Source organism: Trachypithecus francoisi, unplaced genomic scaffold (assembly GCF_009764315.1).
Source record: "Trachypithecus francoisi isolate TF-2019V2 unplaced genomic scaffold, Tfra_2.0 Lachesis_group13, whole genome shotgun sequence".
NCBI classification, from domain to species: Eukaryota; Metazoa; Chordata; class Mammalia; order Primates; family Cercopithecidae; genus Trachypithecus; species Trachypithecus francoisi.
This window is the reverse complement of record NW_022681458.1, coordinates 16,749,088-16,775,188: the sequence shown is the minus strand read 5'-3', so window position 1 is coordinate 16,775,188 and position 26,101 is coordinate 16,749,088. Positions and strand designations below refer to the sequence as shown.

The following is a 26,101-nucleotide window of genomic DNA, read 5'->3' as shown; positions in this document are numbered from 1 at the left end:
AACTTTGCAGACGTAATTAAGGAGCTCACTATGAGAAGATTATCCTGCATCATTGGAGGGGGACCAGTGGAATCTCATAAGCCCTTATAAGTAAGAGAGGGAGGGAGGAGAGTCAGAGGCAGAGGCAGACATGTGACGGCAGATGCAGAGGTCATCGCGATGTGATTGGGGGAAGGGGCTATGAGCCAAGGAAGGCAGCAGCCTCTAGAGGCGGAAACAAGCAGGAAGCAAAGTTTTACTTGGAGCCCGCAGAAGGAATTCAGCCCTACTGACGCTTTGATTTTAGTCCAGTGTGACCTGTTAGGGATTCCTGGCCTCCAGAACTGTAAGATAGCAAGTTTGTGTTGTGTACGCCATGCAGTTATGGTAATGTGTTACAACAGCAATAAGAAACTAATGCAGCCTTCCAGAAATGATACGTGGGAGGGAATTTCAGGCAAGGGGGTAGACGCATTTGCTACTGCATATGCTGCATTTGCTGCATAACAAATAACCATATACTTAGCAACTTAAAACAATATCATCTCTCTTTTCTTTCTTTAATATTTTATTTTAGGTTCCAGGGTACATGTGCAGGTTTGTTGCATAGGTAAATTGAGTGTCATGGTGTACAGATTATTTCATCACCCAGGAAATAAGCATAGTACCTAATAGGTAGTTTTTCAGCCCTCATCCTCCTCCCACCCTCCACTCTCAAGTAGGCCCTAGCGTCTATTGTTCTCTTCTTTGTGTCCACGCGTACTCATTGCTTAGCTCCCACTGGTAAGTGAGAACATGCGGTATTTGGTTTTCTGATCGTATGTTAGTTCACTTAGGATAATTACTCCATCCATGTTGCTGCAAAAGAAATGATCTCTGAGTAACAATTCATGGTGTATATATGTACCACATTTTCTTTATCTAGTCTACCACCGATGAGCATTTAGGTTGATTCCATGTCTTTGCTATTGTGAACAGTGCTGTGACAAACACACATGTGCGTGTGTCTTTATGACAGAACAATTTATATTCCTTTGGGTGTATAAATGGGATTGCTGGGTCAAATGGTGATTTTGTTTAAGTTATTTGTGAAATTGCCAAACTGCTTTCCACAATGACTGGACTAATTTACATTCCCACCAACAGTGTATAAGTGTTCCCTTTTCTCCGCAACCCCACCAGCATCTGTTATTTTTTGTTTTTAATAATAGCCATTCTAACTGGTGTGAGATGATATCTCATTGTAGTTTGGATTTGCATTTCTCTAATGATTACTGATGTTGAGTATTTTTTATATGCTTGTTGGCTGCATGGATTTGTAAAGTGTCTGTTCATATTTTTGCCCACTTTTTGGGGGGGGGTCGTTTGTTTTTTGTTTGTTAATGTCTTTAAGTTTCTTACAGATTCTGGATATTAGACCTTTGCTGGATAAATAGTTTGCAAATATTTTCCCCCATTCTGTAGGTTGTCTGTTTACTATGTTGATAGTTTCTTTTCCTGTGCAGAAGCTCTTTGGTTTAATTAGATCCCATTTGTCAATTTTTGCTTTTGTTGCAATTATTTTTGGCAACTTTGTCATGAAATCTTCACCAGGTCCTATGTCTAGAATGGTATTTCAAAGATTATCTTCCAGGGTTTTTATAGTTTTAGCTTTTACATTTAAGTTTTTAATCTATCTTGAGTTGACTTTTGTATATACTGCAAGGATAGGGTCTAGTTTCAATCTTCTGCATACGGCCAGCCAGTTATCTCAGCACTATTTATTGAATAGGGAGTCTCTTCCCCATTGCTTGTTTTTGTCAACTTTGTTGAAGATCAGATGGTTGTAGGTGTGCAGAATTACTTCTGGGCTCTCTATTCTATTCCACTGGTGTATATGTCTGTTTTTGTACCAATATCATGCTGTTTTGCTTACTGTAACATTGTAGTATAGTTTGAAACTGGATAGTGTGATGTCTCCAGCTTTGTTCTTTTTGCTTACAATTGCCTTGGCTTTTCAGACTCCTTTTTGGTTCCATAAGAATTTTAAGCCAGGCGCGGTGGCTCAAGCCTGTAATCCCAGCACTTTGGGAGGCCGAGACGGGCGGATCACGAGGTCAGGAGATCAAGACCATCCTGGCTAACATGGTGAAACCCCGTCTCTACTAAAAAAATACAAAAAACTAGCCGGGCGAAGTGGCGGGCGCCTGTAGTCCCAGCTACTCGGGAGGCTGAGGCAGGAGAATGGCGTAAACCTGGGAGGCGGAGCTTGCAGTGAGCTGAGATCCGGCCACTGCACTCCAGCCTGGGCGAAAGAGCGAGACTCCTTCTCAAAAAAAAAAAAAAAAAAAAAAGAATTTTAGAATACTCTGTGAATAATGGCATTAGTAGTTTGATACGGATAGCACTGAATCTGTAAAGTTCATTGAGCAGTATGGCCATTTTAACAATATTGATTATTTCTATTCATGAGCATGGAATGTTTTCCATTTGTTTATGTCATCTCTGGTATCTTTAAGCAGTGTTTTGTAATTCTCATTGTAGAGATCTTCCACATCTATAGCTAGCTGTATTCCTAGATATTTTATTTTATTCTTATTGTGGCTATTGTGAATGGAATTGCATTCTTGATTTGGCTCTGAGCTTGGATGTTATTGGTATAGAGAAATGCTACTGATTTTTGTTCATTTATTTTGTATGCTGAGACTTTGCTGAAGTTCTTTATCAGATCAAGGAGATTTAGGGCAAAGACTGTATGGAGTTTTCTAGATATAGAATTATATTCTCTGCAAACAGGGAGAGTTTGACTTCCTCTTTTCCTATTTGGATATCCTTTATTTCTTTCTCTTGCCTGATTCCTCTTGGTATGACTTCCAATACTATGTCAAATAGGAGTGGTGAAACAGGGCATCCTTGTCTTGTTCCAGTTTTTAGGAGGAATGCTTTCAACTTCTGCCCATTCAGTATGATGTTGGCTGTGGGTCTGTCATAGGTGGCTTTTATTATTTTGAAGTGTGTTCCTTCAATGCTTCATTTGTTGAGGGTTTTTAACATAAAGGTATGTTGGGTTTTATTGAAAGTATTTTCTGCATTTATTGAAATAATCATGTGGTTTTTGTTTTTAGTTTTGTTTATGTGATGAATCACATTTATTGATTTGTGTATGTTGAACCAACCCTTGCCTCCTAGGAATAAAGCCTGCTTGATCATGGTGGATTAGCTTTTTGATGTGCTGCTGGATTCAGTTTGCTAATATTTTGTTGAGAATTTTTGCATCTATGTTCATTGAGGATATTGGCCTGAAGTTTTCTTCTTCTTTTTTTTTTTTTTGGTAATGCCATCTCTTATCTCACAATCCAAGATGTCAGAAGTCAGGGCAGGCTTGACTAGATTCTCTGCTCAGGACTTTGCCAAATTGCAATCAAAGTACTGGCCAGGCTGGGCTTTTATTGGAAGGATCTAAAAAAGAATTGCTTCAAAGTTCACTCAAGTTGTTGGCCAGATTGAGTTCCTCGGGGCTGTAGAACCAAGGTCACCATTTCCTTGCTGGCTGTAAGGTAGCTGCTGCTCTCTGCTTCTAGAAGCTGCTCCCATTACTTGCCATGGGTCCTTCATCTTCAAGCCAGCAATGGTACATCGAATTCTATTAGTGCTTCCAATCACTGGCATCCTCTTCTGTGACTAGCTGAAGACAGCTCTGCTTTTAGAGGGCTTATGTGATCCATCAGGCCTGCTAGACAATCTTTCTTCACCTTATAATGAAACAACCATGGAGTGGGATCTCATCATTACTCCCAGGATCCACCCACACTCATAGGGAAGGGGGCAATACAAAAGCAAGGGTCTCTGGGGGGTGATTCTTAGAATTCTGCCTGCCACAGGGAGCTTCAGTTATAGCGCTGGTCAGCAGTAAAAGCACTACTTCCCCGCCCGACAGAGGCCAGCCCTGGGTGCCCGTGAAGGGCCTTGGGGGATTCTCGTCCAGAATGAGGTTCATCCTTCATTAGCTGTGGATGGACAGATAAAAGGACTTTGGATTACAGTTGGGGGTTGAGAGCTTGAAATAAAAACAAAAAGTAAAATTATGTACTGATTTTAATTATTAGGACTTTCTCTCTTGTGTATTCTTGATATTTAGATGACAAACTATTATTTTGCACTCCGTCTTACAGAAATGTCTGCAATGTGCAGTAGGGGCCTGAATCAAACTCTGTTCCTTAACTTCCCTTCCTCCTTGCTGTTTGGCCCTCACCCAGGCCCAACAACTCCATTATCAGCAGACAAAGGGATGCACCTTTTGACCTGCACCAAATAGAATCAAAATCCCATGATCAGGTCAGATGCTTACGCAAATCAAAGCATTATTTAAAAAAAAAAAAAAAAAAAAACAGGAGGACACCGCAGAGTGTATGAGCTCTTTCTTAAGTGAGTCCCTTATTTTCTTTAAGCTGTGGATTCCTACTCATTTGGCGAGGTTGATTCATTTTTCAGGTTTGTTTTTGTTTTTCATTGTTGAATTTCAGAAATCCCATTTATTTTCATTTGGCTTAGAAGTCTTCTGAGAATCAGCTATTTCTTCCGTAACTCTCCCTAAGTAATTCTTATTCTATTTCTAATCTATAAGGTTTTCTGACTTTTTGCCCTTCAAAGCAATTTGGTAGGCAGACATCACACAAGCCTCTTCACATCTCATTTTATCCTGTAGTTCTGCCACCCACTCGGAGCTTTTGCAGGAATTTAGTGCTATTTTTGTCATATCCGGTTAATGCCAAAAACCAATTCTCTGGTTTCACCACTAAAGCTCTTAGGAGGATCTGCTACATGGTTAACAGAGCTCAGCAGTTAGTCCTACATTCTTTACTTCTTATTTCCTGTCATGCTTGTACCTTGCGAACTTCATGACATCATCCAGTTTGGAATACCTTGCTTCTGATATTTGCCCATTCACTGAACCAGAGGATTTGGGCCCCTCCCTCCTAAAAGCAAATTGATGGATGACTGGATCTTTAATACCCCCTTGCCAGCTTTTACCTTCTGCATGAAAATCTGAAGACTTATGAATGAGGACGGCTATATCCCGTTTCATCAATAGTCTCCCACTGTACATTTTTTAAAGGAGTGATCTGGAAACTTTTATATTCGTAAACATGTAAAGGTGTTAGGGAGTTAATTCCCGCATATGAGCATGTAACGCAAGCCCAGGAATGTTCCTGCGGAAAGTTTCTTCATGACACATTTGAGGTAGGAATCAGGTCATACTCTTCATCTGTTACCCCTTCACGCGCTTTGTTCTAGACTCATGATGTTAATTTTGATGCACACACTTTCTCCACCATGTGCCCACTCCACAGTCACGCCTATGAACAGAGGTGGTGAGTGTTGATAGTATTTGAAGAATCTAGGAATAGCTGAGTTCTCTCTGCTCCTCAAGCCTGCCTCCCTCCTTGGGGTTGTCAAGGGAACAGAAAAAATGAAAATCCACTTACCGTTCTATGACAAATTGTCCTAAGTCCTAACTTCCCCTACAGTGAAGCACTTTGGAAAAGCTTGGAAGCCCACCCCTTTCCACTCCAGACCTGAGGGCGCCTGTGTGGGGAGGAGTAAAGTGTGGGAGGACGAGATAGCAAGATTTTGTTCAAGGACATAAGCTCTGCCTCCACTCACTCAGCCAGCTGCAAGAAGAAAGTGCGGGTACGCGGCTTTGAGATACACCTCCCTCCACTCTCCTGCGTTTCCACTGTTGGCCTTCTTTTCATCCTTACAACATGCCAACTTCTTTTCTCTCTCTGGCCTTTGCATTTTTTAGTAATGGCCTTCCCAAGATAGTCATTTCCTCCTCAACTTTCATGTCAGAACTCAGATGCCACCAGCTCTGAGGGCTCTTTCTTGCTTATCCTAGCTAAAGTATTCCTCCTGACTCTTTGCACATGTGAGTCTATTTCATATTCCTTTTTTTTTTTTTGACATGGTCTTGCTGTATCCCCCAGGCTGGTCTCAAACTCCTGGGCTCAAGTAATCTCCTGTAGCTGGGACTACAGGCATGCCATTGAGCCCAACTAATTAAAAATGTTTTTAGGCCGGGCGCGGTGGCTCAAGCCTGTAATCCCAGCATTTTGGGAGGCCGAGATGGGCGGATCACGAGGTCAGGAGATCGAGACCATCCTGAAACCCCGTCTCTACTAAAAAAAAAAAAAAACAAAAAACTAGCCGGGCGAGGTGGCGGGCGCCTGTAGTCCCAGCTACTCCGGAGGCTGAGGCAGGAGAATGGCGTAAATCCGGGAGGCAGAGCTTGCAGTGAGCTGAGATCCGGCCACTGCACTCCAGCCCAGGCAAGAGCGAGACTCCGTCTCAAAAAAAAAAAAAAAAAAAAAAGTTTTTAAAAGAAACAGCATCCTAATTTCATATTTTTGATAGCACATATTGATAAAGAGTGTGTACCCATTGCCTTCCTCCTCCCGTTAGAATGTCAAGACCACTGGTTTATATATACTGCTGTATCTCCAACACCTAAAACAGCACTCAGCTCATGGTAGGGACTCAGTAAGTCCTTGACTGGTTGCCAGGGACCCATTCACCAATGAGCATAACCCAATCCATGTCTTGAAATCTAGCCAATCAGGTCGCATTACCTCTTCTAGCAGGGGAGTGAGGAAGAAGGTGGGAAGTCTATTGTGTTAGTTATCAGTTGCTGCACAGCAAATAACACTAAAACACAACGGCTTAAAACAATGGGTATTTATGATCTCAGTGTCGGTGGTCAGGAATTCAGAACGGCCTTAGCTGGAGCGTTCTTCTCTGGGTCTCCCCTAAGGTTGCAGTCAAGATGTCGGCTAGAGCTGCAGCTATTTAAAGCTTGATGGAGCTGGAGGGTCTGCCTCCAAGAAGGCTCATTCACGTGGCTGTTGGCAGGAGGACTGAATCCTGATGGCAGAAGGCCACTCGTAGGAGGCCTTGGTTCTTCCCCACATAGACCCTTCAATAAGGTGATGTAAGTGCCTTGACTATCTGGCAGCTGGCTTCCTTCAGAGCCTGTGATAAGGAAAGAGTGGCAGAAACCACAAAGTCTTCTATGATCTAGCCTTGAAAGTGACATATCATCACATCTGCCATATTCTGTAATCACACAGACCAACTTAGGTATGATATGGGAGGCAACTACACAAGGGTGTGAAGATTAGAAGCAAGGCTCACTGGGCGTCTTCTTGGAGACTACCTACCACACCTTTCCTCACCCCTAATCTACGTTGCTTAGATTTCCTTTCTATCTGCAGCACTGATTAGGCAGGAGTAGGCCAGGGGAAGTGAATGCTGGGACCTCAACCATTGACTGTTGAGCTGAGAGGTGGGATAGACCTCCATACAGGATGCAGAGAAAATTACAGTTTGACGAGCAAAACAAAGCATCTTTACAAAGTGACAGTCGATGACAGAGATAGTTGTAGAAAATAGTCGACAAGACATGCAGAAGACCACACAACATATAGAAAGGTGCTGACAAGAGGGTGGAGACCAGTGACCAGGATCCACAAGCATACCATTATTTGAAGATTAAGGTTGCAATAAGCTGAAATCCTGTAAGTGTATAATAGAGTATCCAGCCCCACACTTTAGGTACCCAAACAGGACTCTGATCCCAGAGAGAATTTCATCAAATTCATTACTTGTTCTTGGTCATTGTATACAAGACTGTGAGTTGGTACATGCCTTCCTTCCTGATACTCTAATTTCATCTTCTTGCATTTCCAGTCATGCTCAATAGCATATACTTGCAAGAACACTGCACACTCTTTTCTTTCTCCTTGCTTCTGGCAATGGTAAACCTTCATTGAATGCACATTTCTGTTTTGCCTGACCAACTCCTGCTTTTCCTCTAAAGTTCATCTCAGCCTAACCCCTTTCAAGGTGACTTATCTGGCCACTTCCATCTGCCTTGACCATCCAGGTACTCTCCTTCAGAACCCCCTTATACCCTTCCACAGATCTCTGACACTGCACTCACCCCTGTCTCCCCTGCGGTCTCTGAGCTCCTTGAGGGCAGAGACAGAGCCTTTTGTTTGCTGTGTTCTTGACACCTTGTCCAGGACTTGCCATATCAGAAGCCTCATTAACACCTTTATAGATTAGTGAAAGGAACTGCTTGGGAGGCTTTTTCCCACTTTCTTACTGTAATGTCAAAATGGAGGATGTCCTCCACCATGCCTTAGGAAAATTAATAAAAAGTGAGTATTCTCAGGGACTCAGTCCCAGCTCACCACCAAGGATTGCACAGGGTATGACCTCACAGGTGCTATAACCGCTGAAGCAAGAAAGAAGTGTTATGCCCCAAGTATAAGTCTGTTCTCACACTGCCTTAAAGAACTACCTGAGGCTGGGTAATTTATAGAGAAAAGACATTTCATTGATAGACAGTTCCATAGGCTGTACAGGAAGCATGGCTGGGGAGGCCTCAGGAAATTTACAATCATGGCAGAAGGGCAAAGGGGAAAGAAACAAGCATGTCTTCAACATGGCGGCAGGATAGAGAGAAAGAAAAAGGGGAGGTGCTACACACCTTTAAAGAACCAGATCTTTTGAGAACTCTGTCACGAAACAGCGCTAGGGCAATGGCACTAAGACATTAGAAACCACCCCCATGATTCAATCACCTCCCACCAGATCTCACCTCCAACACTCAGGATCACAGTTCCACATGAAATTAGGGTTGGGACACAGCCAAACCATATCACCCCAGGAGGCAGTGTCTTCGAGCAGTGGCAGGCACAGGGATGCTATAGCACATGGATGTCAGGAAGGGTGAGGAAAGCCCACAGTAACCTAGACGTGAAGATGCACTCAGGCAAAGGCTCCATTTCACACAGCCTTCCTTGCAGGAAAGTGTGGTCCGGTGACTAAATTCCGTTCAGCAGAACCTCAATGGAAATTGTGTTAAATTTTTATACCTTTCTCCTCTCTGCTTCTGGCTGGAATGTGGACATGCTGGCAGGAACTGGAGCAGCCATTTGGACCATGAGCTAACCATGAATGCAGCCCTCTTGGGGAACAGCAATGAGACAGAATCATGGGAATGACACCATAGCACCCCTGCTGGCCTTGGGCCACCTATTTCAGACTTTTATACGAGAGGGAAATATAGTTATATATTTAAGCTGTTTGGCAGGGGGGAGGGTCATGTGTACACAAACTTAATCCTAGAGAAATATGGGCAGTTTGTATGACATTCCCAGGAATTTTGAGCTTCTTAATGTCTTATAACCCAACTATATTCTTGGACTTGAAGGTGTAACATGTGTATCCATTCAAGATTTTACTTGTGGTAGAGGGGATTCCATACAGGCAGACTGAGCTTGGGAATAGATAGCAGTGGCAGATGGATACCCCTGGGAAACTCTGACATTCTGAAGAAAGATAATGCTGGTGATTGTGCTTGTGGCTTCTGATGGAGCCATATAGTCTTAATGCCAGCCAGCACTCTCCTTCAGGAGTGCCCATGTACCTAACTTCATCTGGTGTGGCGTAGAGCTACAGGCAAAACTGACCCAGGAAAAAAATAGGGTAGTGATGATGGGGTTGACAGAACAGTTTTGGGGTGAAGACTTTCTTTGAATCTATGAAGATCCATTTCCTGAATCTATTTTACCACTCTGAGGGGATGTTTTTGAATTAACATACACTCCCTGTAAAGTTGAAAATGCAACAGTCATCTATACCTTACTGATAATTGCTTTAATCAGACCAAGTATTAGCAGTGGTCAGCTTCAAAGGAATAGAGTTTGCAAGAGAGCAAAAGTAGGGAGAAAAATATGGTGGTTCATTTCGAAGAAGAGGCTTGCCTTGGGCTTATCGATTCAGAGCCCAGCAAGGCTAAGGGTCTGCAGGGTGAGTGAGGAGGAAAGGACTGTGGGATGGGCTGTGGAAAGACTTGGTCCACTTTTCAGTTGGCTCCCGCTCCATTTGGGGTTGGTGTGCCCTGAAAATCACCTCAGTGCTGTCCTTGGCACATCTCTGGTGCCTGAAATTGTCAGAGCTGTGGTGTCAGGACTTGCCTGGAAGCTATGGACTACAGCCAACCATGGCTTGGCTTGGACCCATGAACTGATGGTGGTAGCCATTTAGTAAGTGCTATTGATGAGGAAACTGAAGTTTGGTGAAGTTGAGTAATTCACACAGGCCACAGATGGTCAAGCGGTCTGACCCCATTTACTCTGACCCCAAAATGCAAACATCCTTAGTGTAGGGCATCCAAGGGTCTTTCTACCTGGCTTCTGCTCACTCTTTCCAAGAGCCAGAGAAAAGACAGGGAGGAGCAGAGGACGGGAAGTGCAGCCTCCTGCTGCAGAAGGACACATAAGGACAGCTCAGCCCCTCCTCTTCTGACTTCTGTCCCTAGTCCCTCACTTCTTCCACTCTCTTTTCTGTCATTCTTGGGAATTTTCAGTAGTTTCCAAATCTGTCTGCTTAGGGAAATTTTAAAAATATAGATTCCAGGTCCCAAGTCAAGGAGCCTTTTAATTTTGTTGGCTTTGGTGATAGTGATTTGCCGTCCAGGCTGAGGATAGGAAGGGACTGGAGTTGGAAGAGCCTCAGAAATCTCCTTCTTAGATGCTTAGGCCTCTAGTGCATGAAGTCCCTTGTGATAAGAAAACAACAACAAACAAACAAAAATCACCACCCCTGTGTAAAACCAATGAGGTGAGTTGAGAGAAACACCATCTCCTGTTTAGTGACTGACTATGAAATTTTAATCACTTTGACATACTCACAAGTCACATGGAAATAAAATGCTTCCTGGGTTTCCTTAAACATTTTATTCCCTTGGATAATAGGGAAGCAATTTAGGAAAACATAGAAAACATGGGAAACTTAGGAAAACATAGAAAAATAGGTGAACTTTGCCTTGGTCTTCCTTCATCACTGCCTCCTCTGAGAGGTTTCCAGGGCTCTCATCCAGTCCCATTGATGCTCCAGACATACCTCCTGCACCCCTTCCCAGCCTTGGACCCTACAGGTCCTATGCATCTTCTTCCTCTCTCTACCTTCTTTGCCCCTAGTCTCACCTCAAATCCTCTTGTTCTCTTAGGTCAAGAGAGCAGCTGCTTGCAAAGCAAGCTAATAAGTGGATGCCCTTTGAGATACCAGTGACTCCGTGCATCCCTGGAGAGCCCTACACTTCCTGAGCTTTCACCCTTCTCTGCTTGCTTATAGGATTGGTTGCTGATCTTAGTAAGAGGCCATATGCTAAGGAACACAATACTTCCCTGGAGAGGAATCAAGAATTGATGACATGACTGAAACATAGGATGCTTGGTATTTTTGAAGTCTGGCTACTAATGACTAAGGATGAAAGTGTAGACTAAAACAACAAGCCAGCTTTTCAGTGTTACTCTGCATCTATTCCATTGAAGTACTTTTGAGTAAAGTAATAGCAAATTATGCTCTGTTCAAGTAAAGTGACAGTTGTCTGCTATTGCATGAACATTCAAGGACAGCAGAAAGATGCATGGAGTGCCCTTCTGACTGTTCCCATCAGAAGAGGCAGCTATGAGATGGGCCCTTCAAAACTCTATTAGCCTTAAGGATACACACTATGATTTGTGGGGATTAGGAGGTTTGCTTTAGGATCACAGAATGTTAGCATCAGAAGGGACTTTCCAAAGTGAATTTTTTTTTTTTTGACTGATAGCAAAATTGTTTTGCCATCTCTAAGCACCCCTGCCAGCTCACAGGAGTTAGAAGTAGCTCTAACGATTGCCATGTCTTGAGGGATGGAAAGAAAGATTACACACCTTCAAAAAATGGGGAAGAGCAGATACTGGGTGCCCTCCAGTCTTCTTTGTATACCCTTCAGTAATCAGCAAAATTGAATCAATTACTGATGGTCAAGGACCCTACTGGTATTCTCAAGAGGAGATGATAGTGCTCCATTTATGGAAAAAACGTCCTCAGATCCCAAGGGACCCGTTGTTTTTGATGACTATTCTTTGTTTAGGATACCCCACCACAGATGAACACCATACTTGCAGGATGGTGTATTACACCCTTGACATGGTGAGCAAGCCCATCTGAAACCCCCCAGAATACCCATTGATATGGTTTGGCTGTGTCTCCACCCAAGTCTCATCTTGAACTGTAGCTCCCACAATCCCCACGTGTATGGGAGGGACCCAGTGGGAGATAATTGAATCATGGGGGTGGTTCCCCCATACTGTTCTCATAGTAGTAATAAGTCTCATAAGATCTGATGATTTTATAAGGGGAAACCCCTTTGGCTTGGCTCTCATTATCTCTTTGCTGCTGCCATGTAAGATGTGCCTTTTGCCTTCCACCATGATTGTTAGGCCTCCCCAGCCACGTGGAACTATGAGTCCATTAAATCTCTTTTCCTTTACAAATTATCCAGTCTCCAATATGTCTTTATCAGCAGTGCGAAAACAGACTAAAACACTCACCCTGATATCAGAAAGACAATGGCCAGAATTGCATGTTCACATATATCACTGGGTGCCCTTTCAATTCTTGCTCCACTGGGCTCTCCATTCCCTGTATATCCAGCCTTTTGTCTACTTGGCTGTTGAGACCTGGACATCATATAATAAATAGCTCAAAGCCCCTGTGGCAACTCCCTTTCCCTATGACTCAACTCTGACAGCCAGCACACACTTGCTGGGAAGTTTACTCTTTGCAAGGTTGGTCCTGCCACACAGGTTTTTATTTTTAATCTAAACATTTCCAGAAATCACAAGGTATAGAATTATTTTCCCCTGCCTCACACTCAGATTGGGATTCTGTGTTTATTATAAAGCTGTTGTTTTAGGAGCATTTTGGGCACAATACACCAAGCCTACGAAGTTGAAGTTTAACCTCCCAGTCATAAGAAAGGAGCTCAGTCTATTCTTGGACCTCCTTGGTGTTAAACAGACAGAGACATGGGTTTTGAAGGACGGTGTTCTAATTTCTCACTAGGTCAGGCTCCAGCCTACAATGGGAGTTGTTGGAAGCCTGACAGCCATTGTAGAGTCCCGGGGTGGATGCCTGAGAGTGCCATTGTGAAAACAAGGCAGGAAAAGGATTTTTTCCCCCTCATACATCACTTTTTATCACATGATCCTGTAACTCACACACTTTTCCCTTTATAGCATGGCCTATCCTTCTCAAAGCACGTTCACACACAGCACCCCTTCCTTTATTCCTGCCATAAACAGGCATGAAGAGGGACCTGTAGAGCCTTCTTGCGTGTCCATAACAAGACTCCCACCCTTCTCCCAATCCACACGACCTTTTCACCACCATCTGCCAGGATGCTATTGGGACAAATCTCGGTCACCATTAAGAAGCTAGGATTCCCCCACCTCCACCCAGTCCTCTCTCATCTCCAGTCTCTCACCTACATACAGTACCTGTATAACATCCATCTAGCCCCATCTCCCACTTCTGCACAGAGCAAAACCTTGCCATGGGACCAACTGGAACTCAAGATTCGTTATCAGCAAAATCGCCCATATCCTCCCCACCCCACCCATCAAACTTTCTTACTTTCTTATCCTGTCTGAATGCTTTCTCTGCAGCTCTCTTCTATCTCCCACAGCTTTCATGGCATAAGTCCAAGGGCTTAGAGGTGGGGTAGGTGTTGTCCTTGGTCCTTATTGTCCTTCTCCCAAACCATACTCGTACCCTCTTTCCTCCCTTTTCACCCTCAATTTTGAAGCCCATGCCATCAGACTAAACCACTTGCTACCCTCCTTACTCCAGCCATCGATAGACCCGCAGGTCACGTACTCCTGTTTCTAGAAGAGTTAGCTCCTGGCTCAGGGTCACTCTCCCCATTGCCACATTCCTCATGACCCTTGAGGACTTCACACCCACTTAGGTGATCTTTCTCACCCCTGGCCTCTGAGGTCCTCTCTAATGATTGTGTCCTTATCCTTCCTCATCCATGCATCTCATGGTCTCAGCCTCGCCATAGCCACGGATTTCACTCTCCCATATGCTCAACTTCAAACACCTCCTTTTCTGACCCCATTCTCCCAACTATTGAGGTTACTCCCTCTAGTATCTCGGCTTCAACAATTCTTCAGTTCTATTGAGCCTGCATTGCTTTCCTATCACTGCTGTAACAAATTACACATATTTAGTGACTTAAAAAAACACAAATGTGTTGTTTTACAGTCTGGAGGACAGAAGTCTGAAATCAGCTTCACCCCGTTAAAGTCAAAATATTGGTAGAACTGGTTCCTTCCAGAGGCTCTCAGGAGAGAATCCACTCCCCTGCCTTTCCCAGCAGCTGGTGGCCACCTGCATTTCTTAGCCTGTGGTCCCTTCTCCATCATCAAAGAGCATCACTCTCTCACTTCAGGTCTTTGGTCAAAAGTTATCCTCACTGTTACATTCTGTCCCTTATTTTGCTTTTTGTTTGTTTTAGCTTTTTGTTTCTTTGGGTTATTTTGGTCTAATTAGTATCCTCCACCCATCCCTGAAACCTGGTCTAGATATTAACCTCCATGAGGATAGGGAGTTGTTTGGTTCATCGATGTGTCTAATAATTTAAGACAGTAGGTGCTCAATACATATTTATTACCAAAATAAATAAATTTTAATCTCACTACTTTTTAAAATCAATGCAGGGAATTAAATTAATAATTACTAAGAGGACAGGCATTGTGCTAGACATTGGTATAGGGTTGTCAGATAGTTTTAACAAAATTACTAGCTGAAAATAATTTATCGAGTAAAGATTGTTTATCTCATGGAACGTTTAATGATGGAAATCTGCATTTACATTCCTTTTATTACCAAGTAAGTGTAATTTTTTTAAAAACCTCCAACAAACCACAGAGTCTGGTTTTTACTGATTCAGGACTGGTTCTGTTACAGCCATTAAACCAAGATTACTCATAGCACAAAAATTTTTTTTCAGTCTGGTATTCAATACAGAAGTTAGAGCAATTATAAAACCAGTTCTTACATAGAGCAGCAGGTTCCTTGTGGAAAACACATTTCCACTTATCAAAAAATGACATTCTGTTGAGAGATATGAACATCATGTCCAAAATACCAACTCTCCTCCCAGCGAAAATTTGGAGGGAGCCCCTTTCTTTTCACATTGACAACCTCCAGATTTGAATTACTCATCAAAAGATTTATCACGATTAGACAAGTGCAAAAGATTCAGAGCACGGTACGGTGAATTCTAGCCATTCCTTCTACAGTTTGAGACCTCTTAGATTCACATTTGTGCTGTGGCAGTAAATTTATGATCTACATAAACAAGAAGCTCATTTTTCTGCAATTTGTATATGACCTTCATGCCAGAGATTATAGCATCTTTCTTTTTATGGTACTTTGAAACCAAATTAAACCTTTACAATTCTTGATTCAAGGTTGATGAAATTACCAAAAGTGTCTTGTCTTTTTAAAGTTCTGCAACAAATAATTTAAAATGTTGCATGTTCTTTGATTTATAAGTCCTTAACTAGAACTTTACCCTAAGAAAATAGTCCTGTAAATGGAACTTAATGGAACGTATTCAGGTATTGGAAACAGATAGGCCTGGGTTCTGATCCAGACCCAAGCATTAATATCACATCCACATGTGGTCTTTTTTGTTTCAGTTTTCTCACCTGTAAAATCAGAATAACACTGTATATCTTTTCAGATTGTTGTGAGATTTCTATATATTAGAAACACAGCCCCCTAGGCAGGTCTGATCCACAGAAAGTGCTGAAAAATGATAACGATCAAGGGTCCCACAGAGCTAAAATATGACTTACAATGTTGAAAATTTTGGAGCAAATGAAATATCCAGCAATAGGGGATTGTGAAATAAATTTTGGTAAAGCCATGCAATGAAACTTTCTGCAATTATGTGGAAAGACATTGCAGAAGAATTTTCAATGACCTAGAAAAATGTTCATGATAAAATGTTATGTGAAATTCCACTCATAGGTATAGGAGTAAAACAGGTAGTCAAACAAAAACTTGTACATAAATGCTCATAAAAGCATTATTTGCAAAAGCCAAAAGGTTGAAAGAATCCAAATGCCCATCAGTTAATGAATGGATAAACAAAATATTGTATATTCATACAATGGAATATTATTCATCCATGAATGAAATAAAGTATTGAGACATGCTACAGTATGGATGTACCTTGAAAACACTATGCTAAGTGAAGTGAAAGAAGGCAGATGCAAAATCACACATTTATGATTCCATTTGTATGAAACACCTAGAATAGATAAATCCATACAAACAGAAGGCAGATTAATGATTGCTATGGGCTAGGGGTGTGAGAAATGAGGGGTGACTGCTAATTGTGTATGGCATTTCTTTTTAGGGTGATGAAAAAGTTCTAGAACTAAAATAGTGCTAATGGTTGGACAACATTGTGAATGTACTTGATGCCACTGAATTGTACACTTTTAAATAGTTAAAATAGTAAATTTTATGTGTATTGTATCACAATTAAAAATGTTACCTGAAAAACTATAGCTTGAAAACTTGTGTTTACAGTGAAATATTATTTATATCTACTTATATGTGCACACACTTCTACTACACACACTGGAATTTATACACCAAAATGTTAGTAGTGGTTATTTCTCACCATGATATCACAGGTGATTTTTAAAATCATCTGTACTATCATCTTAATTTTTTCAATAAGTATGTACTACTTTTATAATAAGAGATGAAGTTTAAGGATAATAAAAGAGGAAGTTTAAGGATAAAGAATCACAAAAACAAAATTGTTGAATAAATGTAAAAGATGAAAGTAGACCTGATATAGTTTGGCTCTGTGTCCCCACCCAAATCTCATCTTGAATTGTAATTCCCAGGTGTCAAGGCAAGTACCTAGTGGGAGGTTACTAGATCATGGGGGTGGTTTCCCCTATGCTGTTCTCGTGATAATAAGGGAGTTTTCATGAGATCTGATGGTTTTAAGTGGCAGTTTTTCCCTGTGCATGCTCTCTCTTGCCACAGTGTAAGATGTGCCTTTCTTCCCCTTCGCCTTCCACCATGATTGTAAGTTTCCTAAGGCCTCCCCAGCCATGCAGAACTGTGAGTCAGTTAAACCTCTTTTCTTTATAAATTACCCAGTCTCAGGTAGTATCTTTACAGTAGTGTGAAAATGAACTAATACAAAACCCAACACTGACCTGCCCTTATGTTTATAACATAAAAGTATTGAGCATTATTTCATAATTACACCCTGTGTGCTGACAGTTCTGAAGTGTGTTTTGCTGCATACAGCCAGCCATGTCTGCCTTTCACATCAGAATTTATGTGGAATCAAGTCCCATACTTTACGTCTAATTTGCAAATCACTGTAGTAAGGCATAAACTCAGAGAGTAAGTAGAAATAATTGCACCTAAGTCATGGCATGACAAGATAACTATAACACCTACCATATATATATATAGTATATGCAACATATATGGTATATGCCCTATATATATAGGGCATATGCCATATATATATGCCCTACTTTAAAATATATATATATATGTTTTTCCTAAAGGGAGCACTGAAATCCTAGTCAGTGGGGTTCAAAACAAGACATTTAGCAATTCTACTTATAATTGTCTTCATTTATCTTATTAACCCCATGAGGAAAACCTCATTATTCTTATTTGATACAAGGTGAAATTTGGACTCAGCTGAATCACTTCCTTGGGTTCAGGGTGTTAGTAAATGGTAGGCCCAGAATTCACACACAGGCTGGTGGGAAACTCCAGCTCATACTCGACCTGCAGTCACTATTGCCTTGGCATTTCATGGATGAAGGAGCAGATGTTCAGAGAGGTAACCTAACTGGGCCAAAGGCACAGCTAATGTATGATAGACTTGGGATTTGATCCTCGTCTAGTGAATTCCCACTAATCTCAGCTGCCTCCCCAGCATTTCTTGATGATACTGACTACATTGATATCATTCTCTTTCAGGACACCAAAAAGACTATTATACAATACAACTTCAAAGGACTAGTAAAAAGATAACGGGGACTTCAGAATAAATAGGTCTTATACATGGAGAGAATAATGGTTCAACTAAGAATAAAGGGCTGACATGAAGTTGTAAAATGTTCCAAGTATAAACAGATGCAAATACTTTATTTTAAATGGTATGATCACGTAGAGATAACACTGAAATATGATCTACATTAAAATTTGAGCGGCAATGCAAAATGAATGAACCCTCTTATAAAGACAGAATGAGACAAAACTTGGTATGAGTCTTGCAAGCAGAGCCATCTGCCAGCCTGGCGAGCCATCCGGAGCCATTGTTCAGCAGACATAATCTGTGTGAGAGCAGGTTTTTATATTTGAGCCACATCCCTGTTGCTCCATTGGTAATCTAAAGGTGAACCCTATCAGACCATGTTCTCTAGCCTAATTTGAAGGAGTGAGTTTAGTGTAGAAATTTTCAGCCTAGAAAGAAAACATGTGTTGTTTTCCTTCACTTGCAGCCCTTCTAACATAATGGATGATTCCCTCAGATGAATCTACCCCGGGTCCTATTTTGCACTCTCCGTCATGCTTCTGAATTCTTCTCAAATCCTGCTCAGAGCCCATCTGGGAGCTCTCCAAGCTACATATTAACCAAGTGACCTTGGTATCCTTGTTGCTTCATTGCAAGCATTTGTGCTAAAATGACATTTCTTTCCCAAGACACTGACCACATCATCCAACCTACTCTTTTTTTTCAAGAAATCTCAATGACATTCAAACTCAATGACTTGACCTTCAGGTTCTTCCGTGTCTCACTTCACGCCTCTGCCAGCCTTTGCCTCCTGTTCTTGTCTCCTCTCACACCTCCCTGCCCTTTCGTTCAGGCTCTCCCTCCGCCCCTCTCAGCTGCCTTTGTGTTTTTGTTCTCAGGTTTTCTTGTGTGTTCCCAGTCAACTGTCTTGGATGGAAGCTTCTCCCTCAGCCTTACACCTTCAATTTCTGTCATGCTCACTTGCTTTGTGAAGATTTCCTGTGTGCCCAGAGTGGTACCCCGGTGATCCAGGACCTCACCTAGCTTCCAGTTTCTTGTCCCCAGCCTGTGCAATGGAAGGCTGGAAGGGAGTTATTCACTGAGAGAGCTGCACACTGAGATGGCCAATTTGAACACATATCCAGGCATGAGAAGATAAGCCAAAGGAGCGCTGCTTCCTCATTCATTCACTAATTCTTCAGTACGTTTGTTAAGAAGTCATTTCAAATCAGACTCCACACTGGGTGACTAGCACATGTGTGAATGTGTTTGTGTTTACATGTTATTTACAATGAGTCGTGGCAGCGTTCTTGAACTTTCTTGGTCATGGCACCCCCAGTCTGTTAGTACTATTTTTATGGCTCCACCAGTCTGAGAGTAATAACTAACAGTTCTTTTTTTTTTTTTTTAACAATTAGGCTTAAACAACTTAATAAGTACATATGAATTAACAATTTAGTAGACATTTGAAAAACATTCTTCTCTGGATACAGCCAGCAGGATACCCAAGAGTTCCTGACATTCCTTATGGAGCAGCTACACCTTGAAATCAACCACGGAGGTCGCAGGGCTCCACCAGTCCCTGCCCATGGTCCGGCTCCCTCTCCACCCCACAGAGGAGGGGTGCTCTGCTAAAAGAGCCTGAGTTAAATGATGATGACTGGGCCAACCTAATGTGGAAGCATTATCTGGAAGAACAAGAGGACAGCAAGATGGTGGATCTGTTTGTGGGCCAGTTGAAAAGTTGTCTCAAGTGCCAGGCCTGTGGATACCACTCCATGACCTTCAAGGTTTTTTTTTTTGTGACCTCTCCCTGACCATCCCCAAGAAAGGATTCACTGGGGGCAAGGTATCTCTGTGCGATTGTTTGAGCCTTTTCACCAAGGAAGAAGAGCTGGAGTTAGAGAATGCCCCAGTGTGTGACCCACATTGGCAGAAAACAAGCGGTGCCAAAACTTGACTATACAAAGATTCCCCTGCATCTTCATGCTCCATCTGAATCTATTTTCTGTCTCCCGAGGCTCCATCAAGTAAAGTTCTGTAGGTGTAGACTTCCCACTGCAGTGACTGAGCCTAGGGGTCTTTGCCAGTGACAAAGTCGGAAGTCCTGTCTACCAGCTGTGTGCCCTTTGCAACCACTCAGGCACCATCCACTGTGGCCACTACACAGCCCTGTGCCAGTGCCAGACTGGTTGGCACATTTACAATGACTCTTGTGTCTCCCTGTAAGTGAAAAACAGGTGGCATCCAATGAAGCCTACTGTCCCACCAACTGACGCAGGAGCCACCCCAGCGCCTGGGACGCCCCCTGTAAGCCCTGGCCCCTGTGAAGCCCTTTAAACACCCTTAAGCCCCAGGATCCCCGTTTATCTTAGAGACATCTATTTTTGTGTCTTTTAAATCAGAGAGTGGGGAGAGGGTGATCGTAGCTCCCATTATATATATATATATATATATTTTTTTTTTTTTTTTTTTTTAAATTAAAAAGTACCTTTCCAAGTGGAGACTCCCTGGTCTCCCAGTCCCATGTACAGAGCTCACCAGGCCTCTGCCCATGTACAGCCCCCAGACCCTCTGCAATCTTTCTGTGAAAAAAAAGTATTTAAAATTTGAAATGTATTTAAAATTGAAAAACATACTTTGAAAAATGTATTTTTATTTTATTTGTAAATAACCACGGTTACTTACAAATGGGATTTATGTGCATGTTGGTTACTGCACAAATTCTCAAACCTTAGAATCAGATTGGATGCTTCCACACTGCATGCTTACTTGCGTTTTAAGATAGTGACCACTAAATTCAGCTTTGCCAAAAATATGACATTATGAAAAAGAATGTAGCATAATATAAATCTGCACCTGAACACCTTTGAGCCAGGAGTTCATGTGGTATCTGACCAGATGCTGTGTTTCTCTAGAGAATTTAAAATATCCCATATTTACCCGATGAATTTGCTGTGGCACCCTGGGGTGCCTCAGTGTACAGTTTGGGATCCATGGGACATGGATTCTGTTCTCCTGTTTTTTATAGTCTGATACAGAAGAGACGTCATATAAATAAGGAAGGACAGATTAGGTGCTACAAAAAATTCAACACGTTAGAGCAGTGGTTCATTTGTGATATCATGAGCCAACAGAATAACAAAATAAAATGGTAGTGACTATGGAGAGTGCTTTTTTTTTTGTCAGGATCTCATTCTGTTGCCCAGGCTGGGGTGCAGTGGTGCAATCATGGCTCACTGCACCCTCGACTTCCTGGGCTCAAATGATCCTCCTACCTCAGCCTCCCATGTACCACCACAGCTGGGAAATTTTTTCTAGAGAAAAAGTCTCACTTTGTTGCCCAGGCTGGTCTCAAACTCCTGGGCTCAAGCAATCCTCCCACCTCAGCGTCCCAAATTGCTGGGATAACAGTTATAAACCACCGTGCCCCACCTGCTTGTTTACTTTTCATGTTAGCAAAAGGACTTCGAATTTTCAAAAATCATGCACTACTATCATTTTAATTACTTTTAAAATTTAGGGGCTGGGCGCAGTGGCTCAAGCCTGTAATCCCAGCACTTTGGGAGGCCGAGACAGGCGGATCACGAGGTCAGGAGATCGAGACCATCCTGGCTAACACAGTGAAACCCCGTCTCTACTAAAAATACAAAAAACTAGCCGGGCGAGGTGGCGGGCACCTGTAGTCCCAGCTACTTGGGAGGCTGAGGCAGGAGAATGGCGTAAACCCGGGAGGCGGGGCTTGCAGTGAGCTGAGATCCGGCCACTGCATTCCAGCCTGGGCGACAGAGCGAGACTCCGTCTCAAAAAAAAAAAAAATAATAATAATAATAATATTTAGGAAGGACTAAGGGTAATTTTTACATATGTAAATATTCATGTAAACATAACCTAGATGAGGAAATAGAATCACCTCAGAGGTACTCTCAGGTTGTTTCCAGTGAATACTTCACTTCCATCCCTTGCCCCACCCCAGGGAGAAAACCACTATATTAATCTCTAACCCTATAGAGTAGATCTACAAGTTGTTGAACTTTATATAAATGGAATTATACAGTGTGGACTCTAACGTCTCACTTCTTTCTCAGCACACTGTCTGTAACATTCATTCACATTTTTGCAGGCATGGGTAATTTGTTCTTTTTTCTTTGTATGAATATATCACACTATCTTAAAAAATTCTTTTTTTAAAAAAAGGAATTTCTCAAATTGGAAAAAGTTATCTTTTTACTTTCTTCATAGAAGTACTGCATAAGCATGCTTCCTGAAGCAATATATTATTTAATCAGTTTTGTTTGCTTGGAAACTTTAGAAAATTGTATGCCATTTTTTTAAAGAATTGATTTCTTTTGCCACTTCCTTTTTCACTCAATATTATGTTTGTGAGTCATCCATATTCAAAATAAACTATTGTTCATTTATTTTTAGTGCTGTATATAATTCTGTTGTTTGAAAAGGCACAGTTTATCCATTCCCCTGATGATGGACATAAAAGAGTCATTTGTATCTTAAATATGAAGAGAATTTTCTTTCATCAGACATTTAACACTAAGCATTTGCCATAATTGTAAACTATCTTTTTTTTGCATATTTTTCTGAGACCACTCTCTCATTGGAGGCTATATTTAAGATAAGTCTGCAAACCTAACGCAGCCCTGGAGTAGTTGTCATGCACTGTGTTCAACGTGGCTCTTCTCAATTCACAGAGGGACTCTATATAGCCCATGGTCACACATCCCCAGATAGGCTCTGACCTCCTTATTAACAACACCCAAACCTAAGGAACTCTTTCAATAGAGCTTTCAACAAAAACAGAACTGCACGGTGCCAAGTAAGGAAGCTGACATCTCAGTCAATGTCAACCATGGACCCCACTGAAAAAGTGGTCCTGGAGCATATTGTAACAGCAAGAAATGCAGAAATATTTTCCAGCTACAAGAGAAAGGCATTAAATTGAATGCCTCCGAAATTAAGAAGTCCATATGCCTTTAAAATCTTCTAGTTTCTTTATCTAATGGAACCTTTTTGCCTTTAGACTTTACAAAATCATCGAATTCCCAAAGGCTTACTGACAGAAGACAATCATAAGAGCTAAGCGAAGCCCACTGCTATTAAATCCTAAGTGACAGGCACTCACTGAGCTAAGTGCTTTTATATGGTTAATCTCATTCATTCCTCATGAGAGTGTTGACAAAGCTACTGTCATTATTAGCCCCATTTGATGGATGAAGCAGAAGTAATTTGCCCCACGTCCTACAGCTAGTGTTAGCAGCATGGATTTGAAAACAGGTGGTTCTGACTTCAGAGCTTGTGTTCTTAGCCAGACACTTGTGTCCCTTGGCCCCTGTTTGCCCAGCTGCCACAGTCTATGGGGACTGATGATACCTTGAATGCAAGGATTGGAGACAAAGTAAGGCCATGTACAAGTGGCATTTGGCATCTTTGGAGTAACAGGTCTATGTTAGTGTTATTACAAAGTCTTGACTTGTGCTCATTCTTTTTTGTTCAGAAACATGCTGCAGGACACGGAAGGAATATAACTCACAGTTATGAAGGCTCTAGTTCTAGACATTCTGTTCAAAGCTTCCACAGGTATTATTTTATTTAATCATGACTCCAGCTCTGTGAGGTTGAGCATAAAATCCACAAAGGCTGAGAAAACTGATGCTCAGAGAGATTGCTTGAGACATATGTTTTGGAGATAGGATTTAAACCTATGGCATTGGCCTCTCAATCCAGATCCCTTTCTATAAGCCCCAAGGCCAGGGGAAGCTTTTGAGGACTATAATCTTACACCACTTATCTAACCATTTTTAACACTCAGTATTTGGGACTCATCAGCCTATTAGAAATCATATTTTGTTTAGTCCTCTTTAAAATCTGCATTTAAATTAGTCTTAAGATCAGTTTAAATATAGGTTCAGAAAAGGAATATGAGGGCTCCAAGGCAAATCTCATATGTCATATTTCTCAAGCTATATGAGTTTGCATCCTCTTTTTTAAAAGATACATACCACCTCCCAACTTTCTGTTAAGACAAAATAGGAAAATGCAAAAAGGCTATTATTTACTGATAACTTACTAAGAGCCATTTCGAGGGTATCTCTTTGATAACACAACTACAACTAACAACAAATATTTTAAGTGGACAAACTTAGGAGTTTCAAAAAGCTGGAAAGTAATGGCCTGCTAAACCCTTGACCTGAATTGAGAAGAAACGGCTGCCATTTTGTACAACATGGAGCCCCCAGTTTGCCAGAGCTGATTGGACAAGGGTGGACACATGACTCAGGCTGGGCCAATTAGATTTTCTTTCTCAGGAATTTGCAAGGGAACTGAGAGAGATTCACTCTTCAAGTGGCTAAACCTGCACTATCTGAACTCTGGAACCAGGAGACGGGGAGCTGAGCGGTGAAACCACTGTGAAAAAGAAGAATGGAGTAGATGTGCTGTGTACATTGGTCAGGTTCAGTCAGGAAAACAGAAACCACACCAGCTATTTTAACAGAAGAGTTAATAATGCAACTTGGTCAAAAGGCTTTGGGGACTGTAGTGGCAAACAGGGAACATGGAAGTTTTACAGAGATAGTAACTTCAGGAAGCAGCTCACATTCTTAAGGCTAAGGGAACAAATGGAGGAAGTTACCAGAACCTGGAGGTTTGGAAAAGGAACATGAAGAGCTGAGACTCGGAACTCTGAAGGAGCAGTGCCATCTGGCTGGTGTTGGTGCCTCTGAAACTCACAGGAAGTCCCCACAGACAGAGGCCCAGGAAGAGGGTGCTGACCAGCTGCAGCTGGTGTCTCCAAAGGGTCACCATGAGGCAGGTTATGGGTGTGCAGGACAAAGCTGGAAACAGGAACCAGCTGCTGCTGCTGGGGCAAAGACCTGTGATAGGTGATACAGTCAGCAACAGCCAGACAACTAGGGACAAGGCAGCAAGTAGTCCCTTCTCCCTCCTTCAGCCTGGCAGATTCTCTCTAGCATCCCTTCCCCTCTATAAAGCCAGGCATGGAACCAGTTAGCCGGGGGGGGGAAAAAGTGATTTGTAGAGATCTAACTGCAGCATCACAAAGAAAAGTTAAGAAGGGTATGTTTGGAGCCAAGAGATAAGAGTTCAATAGCCAGGACACATGGACAAGTGTGGCCTTGAGGGTCCATGTGACCCTGCAGTCCCTAGCCACAAGCAACACTCTTGACATTTGGGGCCAGATAAGTCTTTGATGTGGGGACTGTCCTGAGCATTGTAAGGTATTGAACACCATCCCTGGCCTCTTCCCACTAGATGCCAATAGCACCTCCCCGGCTGTGACAACTAAAAATGTCTCCAGACATTGCCAGTGTCCCGTGGAAGGCAGAATTACCCCCAGTTGAGATCCACTGAGCTAAGTTCTTGCTTTGTGTTCTGTAAGACATTCCTGTTCTTTCAATTCTCCTTTTTCCATTAAATTCTTTCGATTTAGGTCTCATTACCTGCAACCCAGGGAGTCTTAAAAGCTATCCTAACATTTGCTGAGATCTTAAATATGTCCCAGGCCCTGTGCTAAGCATTTACAGGCATCATCTACTTTAATGCTCTCCCCAATCCTATGAATCAGGTACAAGTATTTTGTGCTTACTTCACAGAAGAGGAAACTGAGAGTCTAAGAGGATACTGACCCCTAGTCACTGAGTGGAGTGGGTACTTTACAACCATGAGATTTTACTGCAATATGTCATTACTCACCAGTGTGACAGGCAGCCACCTTCTTACCCTAGATCCTTTACTTATATTCTGTTGAACCATATGAAATTGCTGTTTTTTACATCAAAGATATTTAATTTGGTTCCAGTGGGTGTCTTCTGCCCTTTGCCAGGAATGCCTGCCCCCATCCACTGATGTTACCTGTCTTTCGCCTGGTTTTTACTTCTCCATCCTCCACGAGTTCTTCCTGGACCACTTATGGAGCTAATGGAGATACTTGGAGTTGCTAGGACTCCCATAACAAAGTATCTCTGACTGACTCCAGCAATGGAAATTTATTTTCTCACAGTTCTGGAGGCTGGAAGTCTGAGATCAGGGTGTCACAGGGTTTTCCTCTGAGGCCTCTCTCCTTGGCTTGCAGACGGCCGCCTTCTCACTCTGTCTTCACACAGTCCTCCTTCTGCGCATGTCTGGATCCTGATC

At 42.2% G+C, this 26,101-nt stretch overlaps 1 pseudogene; it reads left to right on the top strand.

Annotated features, from left to right (window-relative positions):
* Positions 1-21,110, top strand: part of LOC117094451 — a 43,864-nt pseudogene extending 22,754 nt beyond the window's left edge.
* Positions 21,111-26,101: the final 4,991 nt, after the last annotated feature.